Genomic DNA, 24,709 nt, shown 5'->3' on the forward strand with positions numbered 1-24,709 from the left:
CTCTAATCCGTCTATACTTACCTTTTCTCGCTATTCTTTCTTCTTACACCTGTCCATTTGGCAATCTCCAACTCCTCCAAATCAGTCAAGGTCAGAGTCGACGACATCTTCATCAAGTGTGTAACAATGCTCCTGTTAAGGGGGTTAGCCGCTAACCCCAATGAAGACAACGCGATCAACATCAACCAACAAGATCAAAGTGAAGCAGCGGAAGCGTGTGTGGGTCCTAACCCACAAGTCCAAGGGATCCTCAAGAATTGCATCAATCAGTCTCAAGCATCTGAAGGTCAAAGCAACCAGTCCACAAGTTAAGCTTGCAGATTCAAAGTCAACTTAATAAAATCGTGAACAACCAATGAACCAACCCTGTTTTCCTTGCTAGCCTCTTCTTGAATCTCGAGGGCGAGATTCTGTTAAGGGGGTTAGATTTGTAACACCCTGAATTTGGGGGTATAAAATTTCTTTTCCAATATCCACCAAATTCAGGTGTTACTCTCTCAGTTCTTCACTTTCCTTCCCTTTTCCTAAAAATGGAGAATTATTTTTTTATATATAAGTTTTAAGCTTAGTAAATAAAATCCTAGAGAAGCTTTGATTGTTGCATTCATGCCATTGCATAGTGTTTATGAGTGCTAAGATTTCTCAAAACATGTTGAATTATCTCAAGAATATTTTCGTGAACTTCTGAAAACCTTTGGAAAGATTTTCGAGTATTAAATGTGAGCTTCAGCCTTTCTGTTATTTTCTTTATTTCAAAAACTTAATGTTTGCGGAAACCAAAATATTCTGAAAATCCGATAGTATCTATATATATATACTTCTTTCTTTCTCTCGTCGAGCTCGTTCCAGAACTCGTTTCCGTTTTGCGAGACCGACCATCGCCTCTCCTCGCGAACGACATACCAGTCACATCTGTTAACCCAGTCTACCCTTTGTCTACTCCTCAGCATCTACCCCTCCGTCTAACCTTGTCTACCCCGACATCTAACTTCATCTACCCCTATCCACCCCAACTTGCCATGTTTCGTCGTGCAAATGTCTCATGCGCCGTACACGCATCCACCTGTTTCTCTCACTCGTTCCTCTCACTGTCATCCTGGGCGCACGCCCGCGTGTCAGTTTCTTCTCTTCTCAAATTGTTGCCCGTTTGCACGCGCGTCTGACTTAGACGTGATCCGTGGTGAATTTGGTAACCTCCATCCGCGCTCTTTTTTATATATATCTACCCCTACCGTCACATAACCCTTGGTACGGATATGCACCTCCTCCTAGATCCAAATCACACAGCAAACGCCCCTCCGCACGGTTACCATTCCCTCTATTCTTCCTCGTTGGACACCATTCCTCCCTGCGAGCGTCTTCCTCCGACGAGTCTTCTCCCCAAGTAAGAAATTCTCTACTCCCTCCCTTTCTCCCCTAGCCTTTTCCCGTCGCTATTTGTAGAGCGAGCGCTTCGCCCTGCGTGTATCCCCTCTCTCCTCCCATGGCCGACGCGACCATCGCAGCTGCACGTGCCGAGCCTCCCCTACCGCCCAGCCCCTAGCCCTGGCCACCGGCGGCCGTGGTCTTCACCAGGCACGGCACGAACGCGGCCCCGCGGCAGCCATTGGACGCGCGCCCCTGCGGACCCCAAGACGGCGACCCCCTGCTCGTGCGGCACCTCCCCTGCATGGCCTCCAAGACGGCGACCCCCCGCTCGCGCTCCCGCCCCCGCGCAGCACAGCAGCGCGGCCATGGTGCCCAGCTCTCCCCTGCAGGGAAACTGAGCCCAGCCCCTCCCAGGCATGGAGACCGTCGTGGCCGAGGATCCCATGGCCAATCCTCTTCTACCCTTCCTCCATTCTCTCCGATTCGATCTCATGGTGGAAAACCCCATGGCCAGCTCTTCATTCCTGCGTGCGTGGGATGTGGGTGGAGGTTGAGGCCACACCTGATCCCACCTCCCCTTGATCCTTTATGGCTATGACCCATGTGGTCTATCGTGTGGTCAACTTTTAACTAATAGAATCGCGCCACGTAGTTTAAATTCGAGCGACGCTTCTTGGGACCATGCTTCGTCGCCGAAGGTCCTACAGGAAGAAACAGCTTCGGCTGAAGCTGTCCGCATGTGTCGACCGAAGATTGCTCTTCATAAAGCTTCGGAATTACGAACCGACTTAAAAGTAGAATGACCTTTTAGTCCATAAGTGTTTGAGTCGTTGTTGTAAACTTTTATGAAGGGCATGATTGTAATTTCTCACAGGCTGTGTCCTGTGCCTATAAATAGTGAACAGTATCCCTTTACTGTTCACGCATTCTTGTAATTGCAATCGCGCCGATCAGGAATTAATCTTTGTCAAGGCAGAGGTATAAATGTACTTAATATCTGGACACATTGAATTGAAATGATATAAAAGAGATGTTGTTCATTTATAATTTATTTGTCTTTAATGTTTCGTATTTCGTATTATTTTATACAATCTATTAGAGTTCAATTACGAAGATTTAACCTTCGTAATTGTATCGTCTTTAGCCTTCGTCCGAAGTTCGTTATCCTTAAAAGGATAATGCTTCATTGGACGAAGGGCATTAACATTTAACATTTTATGTTGTCTTGTTCTTAATTCATAGCATTTGAGAACAAGTCCCCAACAACGCTATTTATTCAATATAATTTGCGTTGTAAACCCGTCACGACTCGTTCCAGTTGCATTAACTTCGTAACAACATCAATTTCGTGTTAGTAACGTTATTTTGGTATGTCGCATGTCTTAAATAATTAATTAGTTGTTCATTCGATAGTGGTTAAAGAACGACTTTCCAATTAAAACTAATTTATATTTCTAACTTGCGCTTTACAAAATACGCGTTAATTTGATTAATGCTAACTCAAATATTTTAAATTAATACTCGCTTAGTGTATGCACGACATCTATTTAAGTATTTCTCGTATGTCGCACATGCTGTTCCGCGCGTTGGCGTGCTGGATCACACGTCGTTTGCGCGCTGTCGCGCGTGTCACCACATGTTGTCTTCGTGTGTTGCGCATGCGGATCTTGCGCATCGCTGCGTGTTGTCCACGTGCTAAGTCGTATTTGTTGCGTGCAATGTCGTATGTCGTTTGCGTGTATCGCACGCTGTCCGCGCACATTGGTTAATCGTTTCATTATAATCGTTCATGCTCATTAATTAATTCTTGATTAGCCGTTGACTAATTGATAGTTCAATTTATATAAAATACCTTGCACATATAATTTATATGAACTAAAATCAACTTAGAAATATAGTTTTGTGCGTTTAATCACAATCTAGTAGTATTCGTTGGTCGCGTCGTTTGTTAGCCGCAGATGGCCAGTTATTTGTTACATAATGTGTCGTAAGCCCATCTCTACTCGTCCTGGTCGCGTGCTGATTCGCTCGTCATTCGCGTTGCTCACGCGCACTGTTTCAAGTGTCGTCAGCGTGCTATGTCGCGTGTGTCCGCACGTCGTTTGCACGCTGTCGTGTTGTTTCGCGCATCATAAACTCGCCTCGTTTAGAATCTCTTGTGCTAATTATATTACTTATTTATTTGACAATGGTTAGTGTAGCATATTTAATCAAAACTAATTAGTAGATGTAATTTATATTTGATAACGTCAAATTAAATGTCCTAGTTCATATTCGTCTAAGCGTAGAGAACGCTTCTACGGTTACGCGAGGATAAGAAACGCGTTAGTCGGAGCTACGGTCGACAAGTATCGTGTCTATTTTATATTACTCATTTTTATAATATTTTATCTTGTGTGATGTAATGTTCTTATGTATATATATATGTTTGTTGGTTTGTGCCTGTTTGTATTCGCTGTGCATCGCGAATAGATCGCGATCTGTTCCTGAGCTTCGAGGAATCGACGATCAAGCGTTGGCGACTAAGTGATCGAACTCTTCGAGTTCTGCGAGGCTGAAGATCCTAAGCATCTGTTTGGTGAAGGCAAGTGTCCTCTGACCCATTATGTCCCATTTACTTTATAATTCACTGTCCCGCATACTATGAACAACCTAAGTATTGACTAGCTTTGTATTTACCTTATCCTTGATTACCTTTTGGGTTATTATGGTTAGCTTCATGGTATTGCTCTACTTTAATCAATGAACATGATGTGAACACTTATGATACGGTGTTGTCTCTATGATTATGATGTTGGACTGGTGATACTTTAGGGGGCTCGAGCGGTTTCTCGAGTGCCTCTCCATAAGGACCTGTTCATTGGATGACCGCTCGGGAAAACAGTGCAACCATGAGGGTGGAATGGGATGCCCTTAGCTGAATAATTAGAGGAACTGAGGTGTAGTTCGCTTCGTCGTCGTGCCGTTAATGGGGCTCGGTGTATGCGGCTCGCTCTGCCAAGGTTGGTTCGCCCCTTGGGGAGGAGTGCGGTGCATTTAGGAAACCTAACGGGCAACTACAGCCTCAGGGAATCTTTGTAAAGGCTTCGTAGTGAATCCCTGGCCATTCACCTCGGTAGTCAATAAGGGTCTTGCAAGCCCGGGCTAGAGAGGGAATCACGGCTTGTGGGTAAAGTGCTCAACCTCTGCAGAGTGTTATAAAACTGATATATCAGCCGTGCTCGTGGTTATGAGAGGCTAAGGGAGCTCCATTGATTAGAGATACTTAATCAGAGATGGTTTGGTTACAGATGATGATGAGGAGGATGGTTATGATTATGCTTATGGTAATGGTAAGTGGTATTCTTTCCGTTTGGAAAGGGTACTTTTGGTTAACAACTTGGATTAATGCTAAAATATGGCTTTCTACTAGTAATAATAACCTGACCAACTAAAAGCAACTGCTTGACTTAACCCCACATAAAGCTAGTCCACTTCAGCCAAACGGGACATTTGCTGAGTACATTGATGTGTACTCACCCTTGCTTTCACAAAACACCAGGTTGCCTTTGGTGCAATCTATGCTCAGGTAAAGGAGAAGGAGAATGGTGTCGAGGCGGATCTCCGGGATTTCCAGGACTACGACGAGTTCGAGGATTAGGCTAGCGACCTCCCCCAGTCAGCTGCATGTGGTGGGTTGTTTACGTTGGCTACGTTTCGATTATGTGTACTTCGATTTATGTTATGTAAATGACTCTAGTCTGTACTAGTATTAATTACTCTTTATTGTAATTCGAAGCATTGTGCTATGATGAATCATTTATGTAATCGCTGTGTACGTGAATTACTGATCCTGGCACGTACATGGTTCGCATTCGGTTTACCTTCTAAAACCGGGTGTGACACTTACTTTGAACCTACCCTTAAAAGCCTGCTCTTTTCCATCCCTGTTCGAGGATAATGCCTCCCCTACCTCACCATTGATTGTTTCCCCTTCTTCGATGCATTGCAAGTTTTGTCTAAAATACGTCCTTTGTTGTGTGTTTGTCCGTTATCACCTTAACCCTTGTCATTCCTCGATCTTTACCTTGATGCTTATCCTGCCCCTGCATTTTAAAGCCCCCCCTCTCGTTCCAGTTCAAGAGTGTTATCTTACCCACCCGCTCTTGGTCATTCCCTTTTCCTCTGTCACATTGCAAGTGTTAGCTTTTATTTGATATCACCCTTACCTTTGTAACCACTAGATCTTGCCTTGATACTTATCGTAGGTCTCCTTTTTGAAATCTCCCCTTTTCCATCTCAACTCGAGAGTGGTGTTCTACCCATTATGCCATCGGTCGTATCCTTTTCCTGGTCGCTCACAATGCATGCTTTAACTCCATCCTATATGGTGCTCGTGCCCCTATACTGCACGTCTTGTTCTTCTCCTCCTCCTTTGACAACTATAACACCCTAAATTTGGGGGTATAAAATTTCTTTTCTAATATCCACAAAATTCAGGTGTTACCCTCTCATTTCTTTGCTTTCCTTCTCTTTTTTCCTAAAAATAGTGAATTATTTTATTTTATATATAAGTGTTAAGAAAAGTAAAAATAAAATCTTATAGAACCTTTGATTGTTGCATCCATGCTATTGCATAGTGTTTATGAGTGCAAAAGGTTTTCGAAACATATGAAATTATCCCGAGGACGTTTCTAGGGATTTTTGAAACCTTCACAACATTTTTATATTAATTATGAATTTTAGTACTTTCAGATATCATTTCTAATCCATAAAATTTAATATTTGCGAAAACCAAAATATTCTAAAAAAACTCGGTAATATGTATATATATATATCTTTCCCGCCTGTCAGCCTTGCTTCACCTTGACGCACACCGCACCACATGCCATGCACACAACTACCGCACATCCATTCTCGCACGCGCATTTGATGAAGACGCAACTGCGTCTGCAACCGATCCTGCCTCCGTGAACCCCATCTCTCTTCCTCCACACGCAGCAGCACCCCACCAGTCATACCCTTCTCTCTCGTAGCTCACTCGCCCGCCCAAGGCGACCACGACGCAGAGTCTCCGATAACTGCCGGTGCCGCCCCTATTCAAATGGCCAGCCCCCTCATCTAACCCCACTTCTCCAAACCACGTCCCCTCCTCGCCACAGCAGCAGGATACAAACAATTGCCCTCCCCGTATTCCCCTGTGCATGAGCACAACATGCCCCACAAGGTAACAACCAAGCATATCGACATCCAAGCCAGCCCTACCTCGACGAGCAGCCGTGCCGCGCAAACTCCGGCCACGTCGTCATCAGGCCAATCCCCACTTGCTGCTCCAGCAAGTACTCCGGTGAGCTCTCATCTTCTTCCACGTTTTGTCATTCTCTGCTTTCTTGCACAGATGCCGCCATGGCTAGCCCTAGCCGACCTCTCCCCGAAGATCCCAGCACACGGCGAGCACGGTGCCAAAGCCCCCCGCTCCACTCCTAGCCCTCTCTATCGGCCATGACGACCTGCTCCTCACAGGACCTTGCAGGAGCGCACTCACCTGGGGCGTGGTCGAGCGTAGCCCCTGCGGTGCGGCCAGCAGCAGCGCTCAGGCCAAGCGCGCCCCCAGCGAACCCCCCTTCCCCGGTGCTAGAGCCCTGCTGAAGTTTTCCCCTTCCAAATGGCTGCCGTCTAGAGGTTGAAGAGGGGTAATTGTTTCATGCGTGAGATTAGGAAAAGAAGAAGACAACTCCTCTGGTCGTGGGTTTCGTGTAGGAGAGAAAGGTGCATGTGGGCCCACCTGATTCCCTGCATGCAACCTGCACGACAACCTCCACACTATAGATGGCCAATAAGAACGAGGCCCGCGAGCCCGGCACGAAGCCCGCTGTTTGGGCCCGATCCGAGCCCGGCATGGCCCGGTTCTATGTGGGCCCGAGCCAGCCTGGCACGAATAAGTGGGCTGGGCTCGGACAGGAAACTAAGCACGGTAAGCCAGCCCGGCATGGCCCGTATACCTCTAAGCCTGTTAAGCCCGCTTTTTGCACTAAATCGTTCTTACCGGCTCGCTTAGCCCATTTTGGCCCGCTTTTTCCATACTTACCGGGCCGGCCCGGCCCGATTAGGCCCGTTGCGGGCCGAGCTCGTACAGAAAAACGAGGTCGCGTGCTTAGGTGGCCCGACCCGGTTTTCTAACCGTGCCTAACGGGCCGGGCCCAAAACGGGCTAGGCTTCACCGGGCCTAGGCCGGGCGGCCCGTTTGGCCATCTCTACTCCAAACTCATGCATGCAGCAAAATTAGGAAACCGCCCACACTAGATCGAGATTTGTTGTGGCTGTGCTCTTTGTGGCCCTACAAGTAGTGCGACTTTCGTCCAATAGATTGACGACACATCACTCGACCACCATGTTTTTTTAAAAAGACCCTACTTTTATTTCAGAATTTATTTACTATTTCCCTGAGTTTGGCAAAAGTCATTTGCTACCCCCAAAATATATAGTTAATTGCTTATATGCCCTTAGATATTTAAACCACACGTGGCAAATCAGTTTCGATTCGTTCCAATTGTGTTAACCTCGTAACAATGACAATTTCATATTAGTAACATTATTTTGTCGCTATGTGTGTTTTATTTATTTATTCGACAATTATTAAATCCGATAGTTATGAAAGTAGCAATCTACTTAAACTAATGTATAGTTTTATTTGCGCTTTTATAAATACAAGTTAATGCGATTAATGAGTGTTTAGTATAAACACGATATCCGTTAGCGATTCTTGTATGTCGTGTGCGTCGTCGCACTGTCTACGTGATGTTTGCACGTGTGGTGCTTGTCGTCGTGCTGTTTGTGCATCTAGTTCGTGCATTATTCGAGTGTTGTCGTGCGTCGTTCGCGCGAATTGCTCGTGTTGTTCGCCCGCCTCGTCACGCATCGTTCGCACGTGTCGCGCGAGCTGTTCGCACACGTTGTCCCGCGTCGTTTGTGCATGTGGCACAAGTTGTTTCGTGCACCGTCCGTGCGTTATGTCGTGCGTGTCCGCATGTCGTTCGCACGCTGTCGTGTTGTTTCACGCGTCATAAATTCGCATCAGTTTGAATCTCTCGAGTTAATTAAATTACTTATTTATTTGACAACTGTTAGCGTTATAGACTAATTAAAGCTAAGTGATAGCTCTAGTTGCATTAAATATTCTAATTAATACTTATTTAGTCTAAATGTGATAACTTCTCGACCATAGCTCTGATTATCGCATTTCTTTTCCTCGCGCGACCGTAGAAGCGAGCTTTATTCCGTGTTGCATGTTTTATATTGTTTTCCTTTGTATGGTGTAATGTTCTTATGCATATATATGTTTGTTTGTTTGTGCCTGTTCGTATTCGCTCCATGTTGCGAATAGAATGCGATCTGTTTTCGATCTTCGAGGAACCGACGATCAAGCTTTGGCGACCAAGTGAACAAGTTCCTCGAGTTCTACAGTGTTGAAGTCCCTGAGCATCTGTTTGGTGAAGGCAAGTGTCCTCTGTCCCATTTATGTCCTACTCATTTTATAATTCATCTCCCCGCATTTACACAATTTATACCTAAGGATTTCCTAGTCTTTGTTTATCCTGTCCTTGTTCACCTAGTTGGGTTGGTTTATTTCTGGATTAGCTCTATGCTAGCGCATCACTTTAATCAATGAACATGATGAGATTATTTATGATACGATGTTTACTTTTGGAAATGATGATGACATTGTGATATTTAAGGGGGCTCGAGCGGTTTCTCGAGTGCCACTCCGTAAGGACTGGTTCGTTGGATGACCACCCGGGAAAATAGTACAACCATGAGGGTGGAATGGGACACCCTTAGCTAATTAATTAGAGGAACTGAGGTGTATGCGGCTGGCCCTACCGAGGGTGGTTTGCCCCTCGGGAAGGACTGCAATACATTTAGGAAACCTAACGGGCGGCTACACCTCAGGGAATCTTTGTAAAGGCTTCGTAGTGAATCCCTTGCAATTCACTCGGAAGTGAACAAGGGTCTTGCAAGCCCGGGCTAGAGAGGGAATCACGGCTCGTGGGTAAAGTGTGCAACCTCTGCAGAGGAATGAAACTAATACATCAGTTGTGCTCAAGGTTAAGAGCGGCCTTGGGAGCTCCTTTGATTAGGGATACAGATGGTTCGAGATGCTGTGGTTTTATTTATGGATTTGGTTAAGATGATAATGATGTTCCTCGATGAGGAAATGATTCACGAGTTGGTTATTGCTAAAACTTGGCTTCCACTAATAATAAATACCTGACCAATTAAAAGCAACTGCTTTGAGTTTAACTCCACATAAAGCTAGTCCACCTCAACCAAACGATACATTTGCTGAGTACGTTGATGTGTACTCACCCTTGCTTTCACAAAACACTGGGTTGCCTTTGGTGCAACCTATGCTCAGGTACATGAGAAGAAGGCGTTGAGGCGGATCTCCAGGAGTTCTAGGACTTCGACGAGTTCAAGGATTAGGCTAGCGACCTCCCCCAATCAGCTGCCTATGGTGGGTTTATTTACGTTAACTACGTTTCTATTATGTGCACTTTGATTTATACTATGTAAATGACTCTAGTCTATAATATTATTACGTACTCTTTATTATTATTCGAAGCATTGTGCTATGATGAGTCATTTATGTAATCGCTGTGTACGTGAGTTCTGATCCTGGCACGTACATGGTTCACATCCGATTTGCCTTCCGAAAACTGGTGTGACATAAGTGGTATCAAAGCCATGCTGACTGTAGGACCGCTGACCTAGAGTAGCATTGGTGGTTTTAAGGACTTATTGACTATTACTTCACCTCATCCTTGATGTTGCTTCAAAATATTAGCCACATCGGCTAATTCTATGTTATGCTTCTATATATCACCTTGCTAAATGTATTTTATTCTGGTATTTTCTATGCTTTACATATTCATTCTATTAGACCTGATCTCACTCTTATGCTTGCGACATCTTTGTGGATGCCCCCAGACTACAAGCCTTTTTGTATTTTGGGATTCTTTCCTCTTCCACCATTAAATTACTACCATTTAGCAATCTCTATTCCCTTGGTATTGACATGCTCGTCACCCTATATTCCTCAATACTCTTGTTTCAAATACTTACTTCTGAAAAACTCTGTTGCCTATTTAAACAGTCCAATTTATATGTTCATAACCTTCTTGTCTTTTGAGACCTCTTCCTATTCTATTGTTAAGTCATTATCTTTTGGAAATTTCTATTCCCATGGTCTTAGTAATGCTCGTATCCTTGGAGTCTTGTATACTCCTATATATTTATATATGATTATCTTTATACCCTAATGTCCGTTGAAGACATTTCAGTTAATATGCCCTTGACCACCCTTGTTTCTTAACGATCCATGAGCGATCATTATATCTCACACATCCTTGGTGATCTCGTTGCTTCCTTATAACTTCCCTCGATAAGGAATCTTTACTTGAACCCTTTTGTTGGAACCTTACCTATCTTCCCCTTGATTGTTTTCTCCACTTCGCCACTTCGCGAGGCTTGCCTTAACTCTATTCTTGGTTATGCTTTTCACGATTATCATCTTTACCCTTGTCGCATCTATATCTTACCCTGAAGCTTATATTATACATGTCCTCTAAAACCTTCTCTCTTACATCTCAATTTTAAAGTTGTATTTTACCTATTTTCCCTTGGTCGTATCCTATTCCTTATCGCTTGCGAGTTTTTCACTCCATCCTTGTTGTGCTCTGGTTGGGTATTACCTTTACCTTTCTCAACTATCGATCTCACATTGGTGATTACCCTATGCCCATTATCTAAAATCTCCAATCTCCGATCCCAATTCAAGAGTGGCGCCTTACTTATCTCACCCGTGGTTATATCATATTCCTTACCACTTGCAAGACTTATCTTAACTCTATTCTTGGTTGTACCTGTATTCCTGGTTTTATGCACATTTACCTCTTCCTTTACATCCTTGCTTGTTATCACCTTGACCCTTGACATCTCTCCATATTTACCATGACGCTTACCCACATTTCAAAGCCTCACCTCTTCCATTCAATCCGAGAGTGTTGTTTTCCCTATCCTACTCTTGTTCATTTCCTTTTCCTTTGTCGCGTTGCAAGTCTTGTCTTACCTTAACTCCATCCTTTGTTGAGCTTTTGTTCGATATCATCCTTACTTTTGCAATATGTGGATCTTGCCTTGATGCTTATCTTAGGTCTTCTTTTTGGAATCTCCTCTTTTATATCTCAATTTGAGAGTGGTGTTTTACGTATCTCACCCTTGGCTATATCATCTTCTTTACCGCGTGCAAGCCTTGACTTAACTCCATTCTTGGTGGTACTTGTAACACTGGCCTTCTATGCCTTTATCTTTTCTCTTACACACTTGTCCATTATCGCCTTTGACCCTTGCGGTATTTATGTCTTTACCTAAATGCTTACTTTGAACCTACCCTTTAAGGCCTCCTCTTTTCCAACCTAGTTTGAAAGTGGTGCTTTACCTATCTCTCCCTTGATTGTTTCCCCTCTTTATTTCTTTGCAAGTTTTGTCTCAATTCCATCCCTTGATGTGTTTCGATTTGCTATCACCATTACCGTTGTCATTCATCGATCTTACCTTGATACCTATCTTTATGGTTGCTCTTTAAACCCCCTCTCTTCCACTTCAATTTGAGAGTGGCAATTCACCTATCTGGCGCTTGGTCGTACCTCCTCCTTGGCCACTTGCAAGTCTTGTCTTAACTTGATCCTTTGTTGTGCTTTTGTTTGTTACCCCCTTACCTTTGTAATCTCTAGATTACCTTTGTAATCTCTAGATCTTTCCATGATGCTTATCTTATGCCTGCCCTTTGAAATATCATATTTCCCATCTCGATTTGAGAATGGTGTTTACCTACCCTGCCTTTGGTTGCATTCTATCCCTTGTCAATTTGCTTTAGCTCCATCCTTTATTGTGCTCATGCCCCTATCCTACATGTTTTATTCTTCTCCTTGTCTTTCAATGGCCTTAAAGAAATAATTTTCCCTTTTAACAAAAGACCACCATCTAGTTGACATTAACATGTAGCAACAAGATGCTTGTTGCTTTGTGCTCGTGCTGTTTTTCTTTGTGTTATGATTGTTTTGCTTCTTTGTGATGAGTGTTGATGTGTTGTGGCCCTTGGTCCGCAATGGCATCAATTTACTAAATGAGTGCCATAGAGTTAGGTAGTTGGGTGCTCTCCCTTTTCTCTATTTAATCCATCTATGCTTACCTTTTCTATCTATACCCTTCCTCTTGTGCTTGTCCGGTTGGCAACCTCCAACTCCTCTTAATCAATCAAATCAGAGTCGACAACCTCTGTATTTTGTCTCCTTGATAAAGCTTTCTCCCTAACTCACTTCATATACTTGGTTGTATCATTTATCCTCACTTTACTAGTTCATGGTTATCTTATTTCACTCTTGGCCACCAACAAATATTTCTTGTCTAACTCCTTGTTATTTCTGACCCGACTCCTTGATTTTATAATCTCTTTCTTATTCCTAACCTTGTCTCACCTTTCCTTTTGATTGAATGAGTAGAATTGAATTGTGTTGTGCTAGTATGCGTGATTTTCGATTAGTTGTCCCTGTGCCCATGCTTGATTTGCTTCTTTGTAATGATTGCTGATGTATTATGCGACTTCTGTCCACAATGGCATCGGTTAGCTAGGTAAAACCTTAGATAGATAGGTTATCTTTGCCCTCTATACCCTGTATTTGCTCAACCTTTTCATCCCCTCCTCCTTTCCTACACCAAACATGAGAATCAAGTCAGGCTCATCTATGTAAGAAATAGGCACCCAATCAGCCATCACCCCGTTGACAGTCAAACGAAGTTGACTCGCGAAGATATCAAAGCAAGAGGTGCTTGCTACTACTACAATAATGAAGGGACATATCATCTAGCAATGCCCCAAGAATCATCTAGATTGACTTGAGAAGAAGGTCGTGAAACAATAAATTCCTTATGTTTGGAAGAGACCGATGTGAACCAAGAACCTACAAATAACCATATATCACCTTTATTTTCTTGCTAGACTTCCCAAATCTTGAGGACGAGATTCTTTTTAGGGGATATATTTTGTAACACCCTAAATCCATCAATTAAAGATAATCTAGTTTAGTATAGTAATTTCCATGAGAAAGGAAAAATATAATATTTTCAAATAATGAAATGGTGATATAAATAAATTAAACAATTCTTGAATAAAAAAATCTTGTAACACCCTCTCCAATCCCGGACCAGCGGTACTTACTCCTGACAGCTCTCTAGGATCATATATTGTCCCCACAAACCAACATGAGTCTTTTGTGCGCACTTTGTCCTTACTCATGCGCACCCGGGAAAACTTCCCAATCGGTCACCCATCCCAAATTGCTCTAAGCCAAGCACGCTTAACTTGGAGGTTCTTTCGAGATAGGCTTCCGAAAAAGAAGATGCACCTTTTTGGTATGGATACTATATTAATTCTATTAAGCCTTGGACCAGGATATCACCATCCCAATGGCTAGGATATCACAATCCACCCCCTTAGAAGACCGATGTCCTCGTCGATCAACCCTAATCCAAGAACGTCCCCTCTTAGCCACGTCTGTATGTCTAGTGTCGTCATATGCCATGCCATGTGACCACTCCTTGCCCACATGCGCCATGCGCCATATACCCGAACCCCTAACCCACACATGTCCATGAAACCGCGAGGGTCGGTTCTGATACACTTGTAACACCCCGTCCAATCCCGGACTGGCGGTACTTACTCCTGACAGCTCTCTAGGGTCATATATTTTCCCCACATACCAACATGAGTCTTCTGTGCGCACTTTATCCCCACTGATGCGCACCCAAGAAAACTTCATAGTCGGTCACCCATCCCAAATTGCTCCAAGCCAAGCATGCTTAACTCGGAGGTTCTTTCGAGATAGACTTCCGAAAAAGAAGATGCACCTTGTTGGTATGGATACTATATTAATTCTTTTGAGCCTTAGGCCAGGATATCACCATCTTAGGGGCTAGGATATCACACTTCTACGGTCACGTGAGAAAAACAAATGCGACAGTCGAATCTACGGTCGAGAAGATATCACGTTTACACTAAAAATATTAATTAGAGCATTTAATTCAACATAATTATACTAATTTATTTTATCAAATGTAAATTAAAACTACTACTTAGTTTTGACTAAACTATTTTAATAGTGGATGATTAAACGAATAGTTAATTAACTGACATGAGTGATTATCAGTGAACGGTTTAATATTGCACACGGTACGTGCGGTAAGGCGCGCCACACATGAAAATGGCGTGTGACGACGTGCAACAATGTGCAAAACAATGCATGTGACACGCACGAACGACGAGTGTGAATAGCACGTACGAACGCGATAGCACGCGAACGACACACAGACATCGCTCGCTACACGCGAGAACTACTAAATAGATGTCAAGTTTACATTAAAAAATTATTAGTCAAAAACATTTGAGTTGGTGTAATCTAGTGTTGTCCAAACGGGCCAGCCCACCGGACAGCACGTGGCCCGACACAATAGAGGCCCGGCACGAGCACCGCCCGGCCCGCTTGGAGCCGTGCCTGGGCCGGCCTGGCACGAATACAGTGCCGTGCTTGGGCAGGCATGCCGGCCCGCAGTGCAGGCACGGGCCTGGCATGATAAAGGGGCTGACCTGGTAACAGCCCGCTTAAGCCGCGCGCCGCCATCCCCCCACCCCTCTGAAACCTAAACCTAATCTGTTCCTCTCTCCTCTCACTCTCAGCTCTTGCATCTCTCCCACACTGCCGCTCTCGGATCTCGCCATCTTGACCTCCGCCTCTCTCTTCCGCTCCCCTCTGGTCGCCTGCCCCCAATCTAAGGCATACGCCAGTCGGCGGCAAGCCTATGCCTCTCCCTCGTCGACGGATCCGACGCTCTGGTGACTGATTCTCTCGGGTCTCAGCCTCCGCCTCTCCCTCGTCCGCTCCCCTCTGCTTGACGGCTCCGCCTCCAATCCGAGGCATACATCGGCGAGCCTGTGTCGGTCATCGACGGATCCGTCGATCTGGTGACTGGTACTCTAATCATCCTCTCCTATCCCTCCGGCAACCCTCTCGGTAACCCTAATCCTCAATCTAGTCACTTTGGTCTTCGTGTCTCCTCTCCTCTCGTTGCCTTGTCAGTGGATCTGGTGCTCCGGCGTGCAGGTATGAATCTCTAAACCCTAATCCTTGATTTCGTTTGTTGTTCTTCGATTATTCGTTTCTCACTGAGTCCCTCTCCTCTCTGCTTGTGAGGAACCGGAGTCGTCGATGAGGTGACGAGTTGGGCTGGCCGATTGACGGCTGGTGCATTGTGGCCTTGTTCCTGGTGCAATGCCATCCATTGGAGATGTCCAGGAGCTGGACCCAATCGCCGAGGATGAGGAGAAGAGGCTAGAAGACAAGTACGAAGCCGATGATGCCCTCCAGTTCCTCGTCGGTGGTGCTAGTGTCGTTGAGGCGGGGACCGCGGCTGGATCCACGCCGACGAGCCCCATGGTCGAGGCAAGCAGTGGCTCTGGATCCCGCCCAATCCAGCCACCCATTCGAGGAGGAGGGGATCAACGTCCAAAGTCTGGCTAGACTTTAAAGAAGTGACTGCCATGGAGGGACGTAAGGAGGTAAGAATCGTTGTCGTTTGCCATTACTGCAAGCAAAGTTTATCTGCTAAGTCTTCTTCTGGTACTAGGCACTTGATTAGACACTCGATGCATTGCTTAGCTAAGAAAGAAAAGGAGAAAGCTAGCATTGTCCAGTTTGTTCTTAGATTTAATACTGATAGTTTAGTCGTTACATGGGAGTACTCTGCTAGTGTTGCATGATCTGAGCTTTGTTGTTTGATTGCTAGATTAGATTTGCATATTCCATTTGGTGAATCTGATGTTTTCCAGGAATACATTACTCGTGCTCACAATCCTAGGTTCATTAAGTCATCTAGGCAAACAACTGCAAGGGATTTAATTAGACTCTTTAATGACCGTGCTGGACAACTAATTGAGGTCTTAAAATCTGTATCCTCTATTGCTTTAACCTCTGATATTTGGTCTGGCAAGGCCAAAGAGGATTACATTAGTGTAGTTGCTCATTTTGTTAATTGTGACTGGTGTTTAGAAAAGAGGCTGCTTGGTTTAAGACCTATAGAAGTTGCACATACAGGTGAAAACATAGTTGAGCGTGTTGCAATCGTTGCAGATGACTATGAGATTAGTGATAATATTTTTGCTATTGTTCTAGATAATGATTCTTCTAACAAAATTGCAATTTATCATTTTAAACCTATTTTCTCTAGTTACATTGGCCATTTAATAGATTCTGATGCTTCTACTGATGAATGCTTGAGTGAAGTTTTCTTGCATCAGCGCTGTGCTTGCCATATTATTAATTTGATTGTGAAATGTGGTTTCAAATGCTTGAAACACCATGTTGATGATTTTAGAACTGCTATTACTTTCTAAATGCTTCAAATCAACGTATTGCTGCTTATAAGCAATATTGTTTGAGTGTTAGTGTTAGACCTTGCAAGTTTGGAGTGGACATGGATGTTAGATGGAACTCATCTTTTCTTATGCTTAAGCATTTAGTTCCCTAAAGAGGGACTTTCTCTGTGTGGATTAAGACAAACCATCCTTGTAAAGAGGATGGGTTTGTCTTACTTAATGGTGATCATTGGTACATTGCTGAGAAGATGTTATCTTTTCTTCAAGTCTTCTATGATTCAACTATTGCACTGTCTGGTGTTTACTACCCAACATCACCTTTAATGCTACATCATATCTTGAAAATTGCTAGACAACTCAATGCATTTGAAAATGATAGACTGCTTAGAGAAGCTATTGTTCCTATGAATTCAGAGTTTCTGAAATATTGGAGGGATATACCCATTCTCTATGCTTTTGCTTTCATTCTTGATCCTAGAGCTAAGATGAGGGGGTTTCATAAGCTTCTTCTCAGGTTTTCTTCTATAACTGCTACTGATTATAGTACCTTTCCATCTATTATTCATACCAAGTTAAGTAAGATGTACATAATCTATGAGACCAAATTTGGTGAGGTGTGTTTGAGTGCAAATCAACAGCCTGCATGTGGAGGTTCTGGTAAGGCAAGTGAGGCTTGGGATGACACCTATTGTGATAATGATGCTTTTTCTGCTTCTTTTGGAAGGGGTGCAGGTCCCTCAGTATCATCTTCTCGATCTGATCTCTTTGATTTGTCTTCATATCTTCAAAGTGACACGGAAACTTTGTTTGGCTCTGAGTTCAATATTCTTACCTGGTGGAAAAGCCATAACTAGACTTATCCTATCCTTTCTATACTTGCTAAAGATGTACTAACTGTCCCTGCTTCTACAATATCTTTAGAGTCCACTTTTAGTCTTACTGGAAGGGTCCTCGAGGAACGGCGAAGGCGGCTAACAACTGACATGGTGGAGGTCCTCTAATGCATCAAGGACTGGGAGCTAGCAGACTTGCACAAACAGCATGAGGTGGAGAAGGACACCAAGGAACTAGAAGTGGCTTTTGAATCTTTGTTCCTGGACGATGAACAAGAAACAGTTCCTGGGATCAAGAGAAAGGAGCAAGAAAGAGTTGAAGTGACAAGGAACAAGAGAATTAGAACTTGAACTCAAGAATTATGTAATGGACTGTCAATATGTAGTATTGTAATGGACACTTGAACTATAACTCTATAAGGAGCTCGCTGTACTCTTTTCCTTCCTAGGGTTTTCTCACAAGGTGTGAGTTTTTACGTACGAAGGTTTTTAACGAGGCAACATTGCACTAAGGCTACAGTTTTAATTAATTCTGTGTATATTGCTGAAATTTTGTGTAGAAATATGTGTATGAAACTGTGTATGCTTTTTTGTACAAACTTGTTTATGGGCCAGGGCTCGAGCACAACACTAATAGCCCGTCGTGCCTCCGTCCCGGCCCAACCCGTGTAAGCTTAACCGTGTCAGGTCTGGAGCGGCTACTGTAGCCCACGAGCCGACCCGGCACAACACGACATATGAATCGGGTCGCGCTTGGACCGGTTCCTTTCGTGCCGGGGCAAATTGTGCCTAGGCCGGGACGGCCCGGCACGAACGTTTGGACATCTATAGTGTAGTCACTCTAACATATATTTATAAAGCGCAAATAAAACTATAAATTATTTTCAATTGGAAAAATAATTTTAAAACATTACTTAAACAAATATCTTATAAATTATTTAAAACATGAGAAGTGGTGAAATAATATTTTGAACACGTAGAAAACATTAATATGAACGGGGTGAATCAGATTTATAACACAAAAGATATTGCATATTTAGCCTAACGCGGAATTAAATGACATGACATGTTTTTATTGGTCACAAACAAGTCACATAGTAGTCCACACAAAACTTAGCCTCAGAGGATCAGAGGGAGGTGGGATCTAATGTGGCCGTCTTCTTCCTCCTTGAGCACGTACATGAAATGGGGAACTGTACTACTGTGAAGAGGCTTGGCGGGACGAGCTGGAAGAGGGGACTAGGTACCGCATGGCTGCTGGTTGAGGGTCACGCCCTAGCACATGCTGTAGGGGCCCACAACCGATGGGGCAAGGGCCGATCGTTTGGCCCTGCTACAAGCGTCGGCCAACGCGCATAGAGGAAGGGAGAGAGAAGAACGTGGGGGGAGGAGAGATGGGAGGGGTGTGCGTCAGCCAGCAGGGGAGGGGCGTTGGGCCGGGTGGGGAGAGACGGGACAGGGCGGATGCATTAGAGGTGAGGGAGAGCGAGAGGGGTTGAGTGGTGCGATAACGGAGAAGAAAACGAAGATATACCATGGATGACAATGGAGGAATTCACCCGAGAGGGAGAAGTTCGCCGGAGCCGAGAAGAAAAACACCGATTGACGGTGAATTACAGGTTGGATCGACGAACCGAGAGCATCGAGACAAAGCCCTCGACGAGGCGAATGCAGCGGTATCCTTGGATTTCACCAAAGACGCACGGATTGAAAGTAATTGCTCGTGGGAGTTCTTGTCGGGTTGGAACCGCCCCGAACTTTGGCGAGCAATTCCAGGAGTTGTGGATCGAATCTGGGGAAACCGTTTTGATATTTGGAAAGGGCTCGGCGATTCCAGCCATATGTATATTGATATGGTTTGGACAAAATCAAATTTGGGTCAAATTCGAATTTTAGCATTTATTAATTTCTGAAAATACAAAAATTCGTTTAAAATTATCAAAATATTGTAGAAGGTTCCAAAACTTTTAGGAAAATTCCTAGAAATGTTTTGGCACCTAGTGAACTAAAAAACATATTTAGAGCTTTTGAAAATGTTTTTAAGTTCATCAACTAAATAGATTTTGGTTAGTTGGGCCGCGATTGGTGTTTCGGCCCATTAATCCTCCCAAACCCTAGCCGCCTCCCTCCTAACCCCCTCCCCCCTTGTGCAGCCCCCCCCCACTTCTCCCACTCCTTGGCCGCCACCCTCCCCTGCCCATCTCCTCCTCTCTCAATTCTTGCAGCCACACCACCATACCCTAGCCGCCCCCCCCCCCCAATCTCCTCCTCCCAAGGTGCCAACCCTTGCCGCTCGGATCATCGTCACGTGGTGCGAGTCTTCAATCGTTTTGGTGGAGGGAAGAAGGGAGGAAGGAAAGGGGGAGAATTCAAGGTGATTTTTGTGTTCATCCCTTGTTCATTTGCGCTGCGATTCAATTGATTGGATGTTGCGTTTGCGATTGGGTAGAGGGGGCTGTCCAGAATTTTAGGTGGTGGATGAACAGCGGAAGTTCTAGCAGTTTCTAGGTTTTTTTCGTGAAAATTTAATGGGGATCAATGTGGGGATCATGTAGAACTTTGTTTTACCTTTCCAACGAGTATTTATGCGCTCAATTTGGAGTTATAAATTAAAAGTTATCATCGTTTGAATCCGGGTATGTGGCTGTCCAAAAACAGATTTTCAGGAGGATGAACAGCAGCAGTATTAGCAGTTTCTGGGGTTTTTTCGGGAGTAATTAGTGTTAATCAGTATGAGATTCATGTAGGGTTTTTTCTTATCTTTCCAACAAGTACTTATGCGCTCGAATCGGAATTATATTTTAAAAGTTATCGCTGTTTGAATCCGAGTATGTCGCTGCCCAAAACAGAAAAAAACAGATTTGCAGGGTTTATTTTGTGGACCGTTTAGAGGTAATTAGATGTTAGAATTTAATCATAAATTGTATACAAAACTTGTGGGGAATTTTATGTAGTTGTCTCTGGAGTTTTTGTTTTACACCACTGCTGTCTTAATTTTTAAGTTATGGAATTGTTAAGCAGCGCCGCTGCAGTTTGGTTGGTGATGGGAGAATTGTTACCCGCGGCGGGGTTTGAGATTGCGCGTAGGTGCGGTGTTGTCTTTGAGGTTTTTTTATGTGAATTTGGTGCACTAAGTTGGGTGTCAAAAACAGGTGGTGGACTTCCGGATCGTTCTTAGGGATTTTGCCCAAACTTCCGGTGAAGACAAGTAAAACTGTGATGGTTATTCCGTCTGTTAGATGAGGTGTCTTATACTTGATTATGCTGTGCTATTGTGTTCATATTCATATTTTCTTTTGAGTACCATCATTTGAAAATGTTCATGTTTCATGGATTTCATATGTTGAGTTTGAGGTTTGATTATGTTACTCAAGTGGTTATTATGTGGAATGGGTGGAAGTAAATGTCTAGCACATTTTTATTTGGGAAGAACACATGATGTTGTCATGCATAATGCACTCATCATCCATTGCATTGAAGTTTCGTCGCGATCTTATGGTCCGACCGTACCGGTACATGGAGCATCATATGTTGCCCGAGAAGGGGTATGGTGCAGCTTCATATCCTTAGAGATATGGAGGCAGAAGTCATTATTGCATTTGTAGCCATGTGCATTCATGGGAGAGGTGTGGAAACTATTATGTGGATGGGGATAATTTGGACTTATGCATGGTGATTCTACTTGGCGTTGAGTTTTTAGTTACTTGTTTGCTTGCTGCAATTTACTGTTCAAAAGAAAGAAAAGAAGTTCTGAACCACGTGGTTGTGTAAGCACAGTTGATTTACAATGTCCTATTTATTGTTGTTATGTTTACTTGCTGATATGTGTTATCTCACATCTTGCATTGTTTGATGCAGGCACCTAATTTCTGCTTTTGGGAATAGAGGGATGTAGCAGCACGGCCACTTCACCTTTAAATAAAGGAACCACCACTTAATACTGTTGTTAATCAGAGTTGGTCAAGTCTAGTGTATTACTTTGTTCTTGGTTGAGCGTTTGTTTTGGGGTGGGCTGAGTTCCTTATCCTATTTGTTTTGTTTCAGTTGGGTCATAATTAAGTTTTACCACTTTTGCATTTTAGTTTCTACTATGTGAATTATATGTCTTTATATCTTGTATGAGCTTCATGTTTTCCCTCCTTGTTATGCTAGTTTTCAAAGGAGGTGCTGCCGGATTTTTGCTGTATATTCTTTCTTTATTACATCTCTTGTGTTGAGTAAGTTTGGTGGGTGGGGTTTGTGGTATTATCCATTGTGTGTGACCAGTGGGGTGTTACACTGCTACAAGCGTTGGCCAACGCGCATAGAGGAAGGGAGAGAGAAGAACGTGGGGGGAGGAGAGATGGGAGGGGTGTGCGTCAGCCAGCAGGCGAGGGGCGTTGGGCCGGGTGGGGAGAGACGGGACAGGGCGGATGCATTAGAGGTGAGGGAGAGCGAGAGGGGTTGAGTGGTGCGATAACGGAGAAGAAAACGAAGGTATACCATGGATGACAATGGAGGAATTCACCCGAGAGGGAGAAGTTCGCCGGAGCCGAGAAGAAAAACACCGATTGACGGTGAATTACAGGTTGGATCGACGAACCGAGAGCATCGAGACAAAGCCCTCGACGAGGCGAATGCAGCGGTATCCTTGGATTTCACCAACGACGCACGGATTGAAAGTAATTGCTCGTGGGAGTTCTTGTTGGGTTGGAACCGCCCTGAACTTTGGCGAGCAATTCCAGGAGTTGTGGATCGAATCTGGGGAAACCGTTTTGATATTTGGAAAGGGCTCGGCGATTCCAGCCTTATGTATATTGATATGGTTTGGACAAAATCAAATTTGGGTCAAATTCGAATTTTAGCATTTATTAATTTCTGAAAATACAAAAATTCGTTTAAAATTATCAAAATATTGTAGAAGGTTCCAAAAATTTTAGGAAAATTCCTAGAAATGTTTTGGCACCTAGTGAACTAAAAAACGTATTTAGAGCTTTTGAAAATGTTTTTAAGTTCATCAACTAAGTAGATTTTGGTTTCCGAAAAATAGAAAAACACTCAGAAAAATATGAAAATTTACCGAAAGCTTCTACAAGGTATATTAACATGTTTCAAACACCTTTTGCTCTTAGAAACACTTTGCAACGACATGAATGGAACAATAAAAGCACCTCTAGGGCTCACTTCACTAGGTTTACGGGAATATATAACAAAATAACTCTCCATTATTTAGAAAAAAGAATAGATAGGCAAGGAAAAGAGAGGGTAACACCTGAATTTGCTAGATATTAGAAAAGAATTTTTATACCCCAAATTCAGGATGTTACAAATCTAACCCCTTTAACAGAATCTCGCCCTCGGGATTCAAGGACAGGCTAGCAAGAAAACAAGATTGGTTCGTCGGTTTTTTTTCATAGCTTCTTTGATCCAACTTTGATCCTTCCAGCTTAACTTATGGACTGGTTGATTTGACCTTCAGATGTTCACGACCAACTGATCCTCACTATTGGAGTCATGAGGCGATGTCAACATTGAGTTGACTTCTTGAGGACCTAGGGATCTGTGGGTTAGGGCCCACTACACTTTGGTTGATGGTGATCGCATTGCCATCAATGGGGTTCATCACTAACCCCCTTAACATGAGCGTTGTTATTCTTGGGTGAAGATGATGTCGATTCTAATCTTGATTTATTAAGAGGACCTAGAGGTTGCTAACTGGACAGGTGCAAGAGGAAATAACAGCGATGAAAGGGTAAGCATAGACGGATTAGAGAGAGCAGTGAGGAGAACCCAACTACATAACTATATGGCACTCACCTAGTAAATTGATGCCATTGCGGACCAAGGGCCACAACACATCAACACTCATCACAAAGAAGCAAATCACCCATAACACAAAGACAAACAACACGAGCACACAATAACATGCATCTCATTGCTACACATTAATGTTAACTAGATGGTGGTCTTTCTTGAAAAGGGAATAACTACTCTCTAAGGCTGTTGAAAGACGAGGAGAAGAACATGAGCATGAGCACAACAATGGATAGAGCTAAAGCAAGATTTGCAAAGTGGCAAGGGAGGAGAAACAACCAAGGACGAGATAGGTAAAACCACACCCTCGAACTAAAATGGGAGAGAGAAGGCTTTAAAATGCAGGTACAAGATAAGCATCAAGGTAAATATCGAGAGATGGCAAGGGTTAAAGTTAATAACAGATAGAAGCACGACAAGGGATGGGGTTGAGACAAAACTTACAAGGCGACAAAAGGGGAAAGTAATCATAGGAGAGGTAGTTAATGTGGGGGATAGATATCCCCCGGGTCCACTAAAGGAGTAAAAGACCTCACGAAAGGCCCAAGGGCCCAATAAATCGTAAGGTCATTCTTTCGTGGGCCTGGGGAGAAACAACCAACAAAGCAGAGCGACGTGATACCGGATTGGTGCAAACCCGGATGGCCCACAACGTCGAGCGAGTAAATCGCAACGGAGACCCGACTTTCCCGCGCTGAAGGCCCCATGCAACGGATGTAACACCCCTGGTGTTACTACAACTAAAACTTGAGCATGGCATCATAAGCATTGGCATTGCATATGTTTGACACACCTAGAGTGCATTCACTAGGCAAAAATTTCAAACAAGTTGTATTGTTTTAGTGTTTTGCAAATAGAACCCTGGTTAAAGGACTCTACCCTAAATAGGGATTAATGGGGTAAAACTTAATCCGAGTTGAGAAAACCTAAAAGCTTTAGGGTAAAAGTCATAAAATGACCCCAAGAATAAACTTGAGTCACATTTATACCCCTGGGATACCAGAAACCCTAATTGGAACCCTGGAAAACCCTAAAACTAAACCCTAGGGGCCTATGTGCAAAATTAGCCCACTTTTGGGTTAAAGTGCAAAAACCAAGCCAAATAGGTTTCTTAAGTCCTTGGGTTCACAAATATGTGGACTTGAAAGCCAAACCCTGAGTTTTGGACTTATTTGCAAAAGAGCCCTATTTGAACTCTTTTGATTAAGTCTGAAATTCAGTGTATTGTGCCCATCTTTGAGACCTTGTA

General features: G+C 43.7%; 1 long non-coding RNA gene across 1 annotated transcript; it reads left to right on the top strand.

Moving 5' to 3' along the window:
* The first annotated feature begins 19,736 nt into the window (after nt 1–19,736).
* On the top strand, nt 19,737–21,853 carry LOC103650210 (uncharacterized). Its single transcript, XR_563992.4, has 2 exons — nt 19,737–20,041; nt 21,526–21,853. It is a non-coding gene; the product is annotated as an uncharacterized lncRNA (long non-coding RNA).
* The last annotated feature ends 2,856 nt before the right edge of the window (nt 21,854–24,709 follow it).

This window comes from Zea mays, chromosome 3 (genome assembly GCF_902167145.1).
Source record: "Zea mays cultivar B73 chromosome 3, Zm-B73-REFERENCE-NAM-5.0, whole genome shotgun sequence".
Lineage (NCBI taxonomy): Eukaryota > Viridiplantae > Streptophyta > Magnoliopsida > Poales > Poaceae > Zea > Zea mays.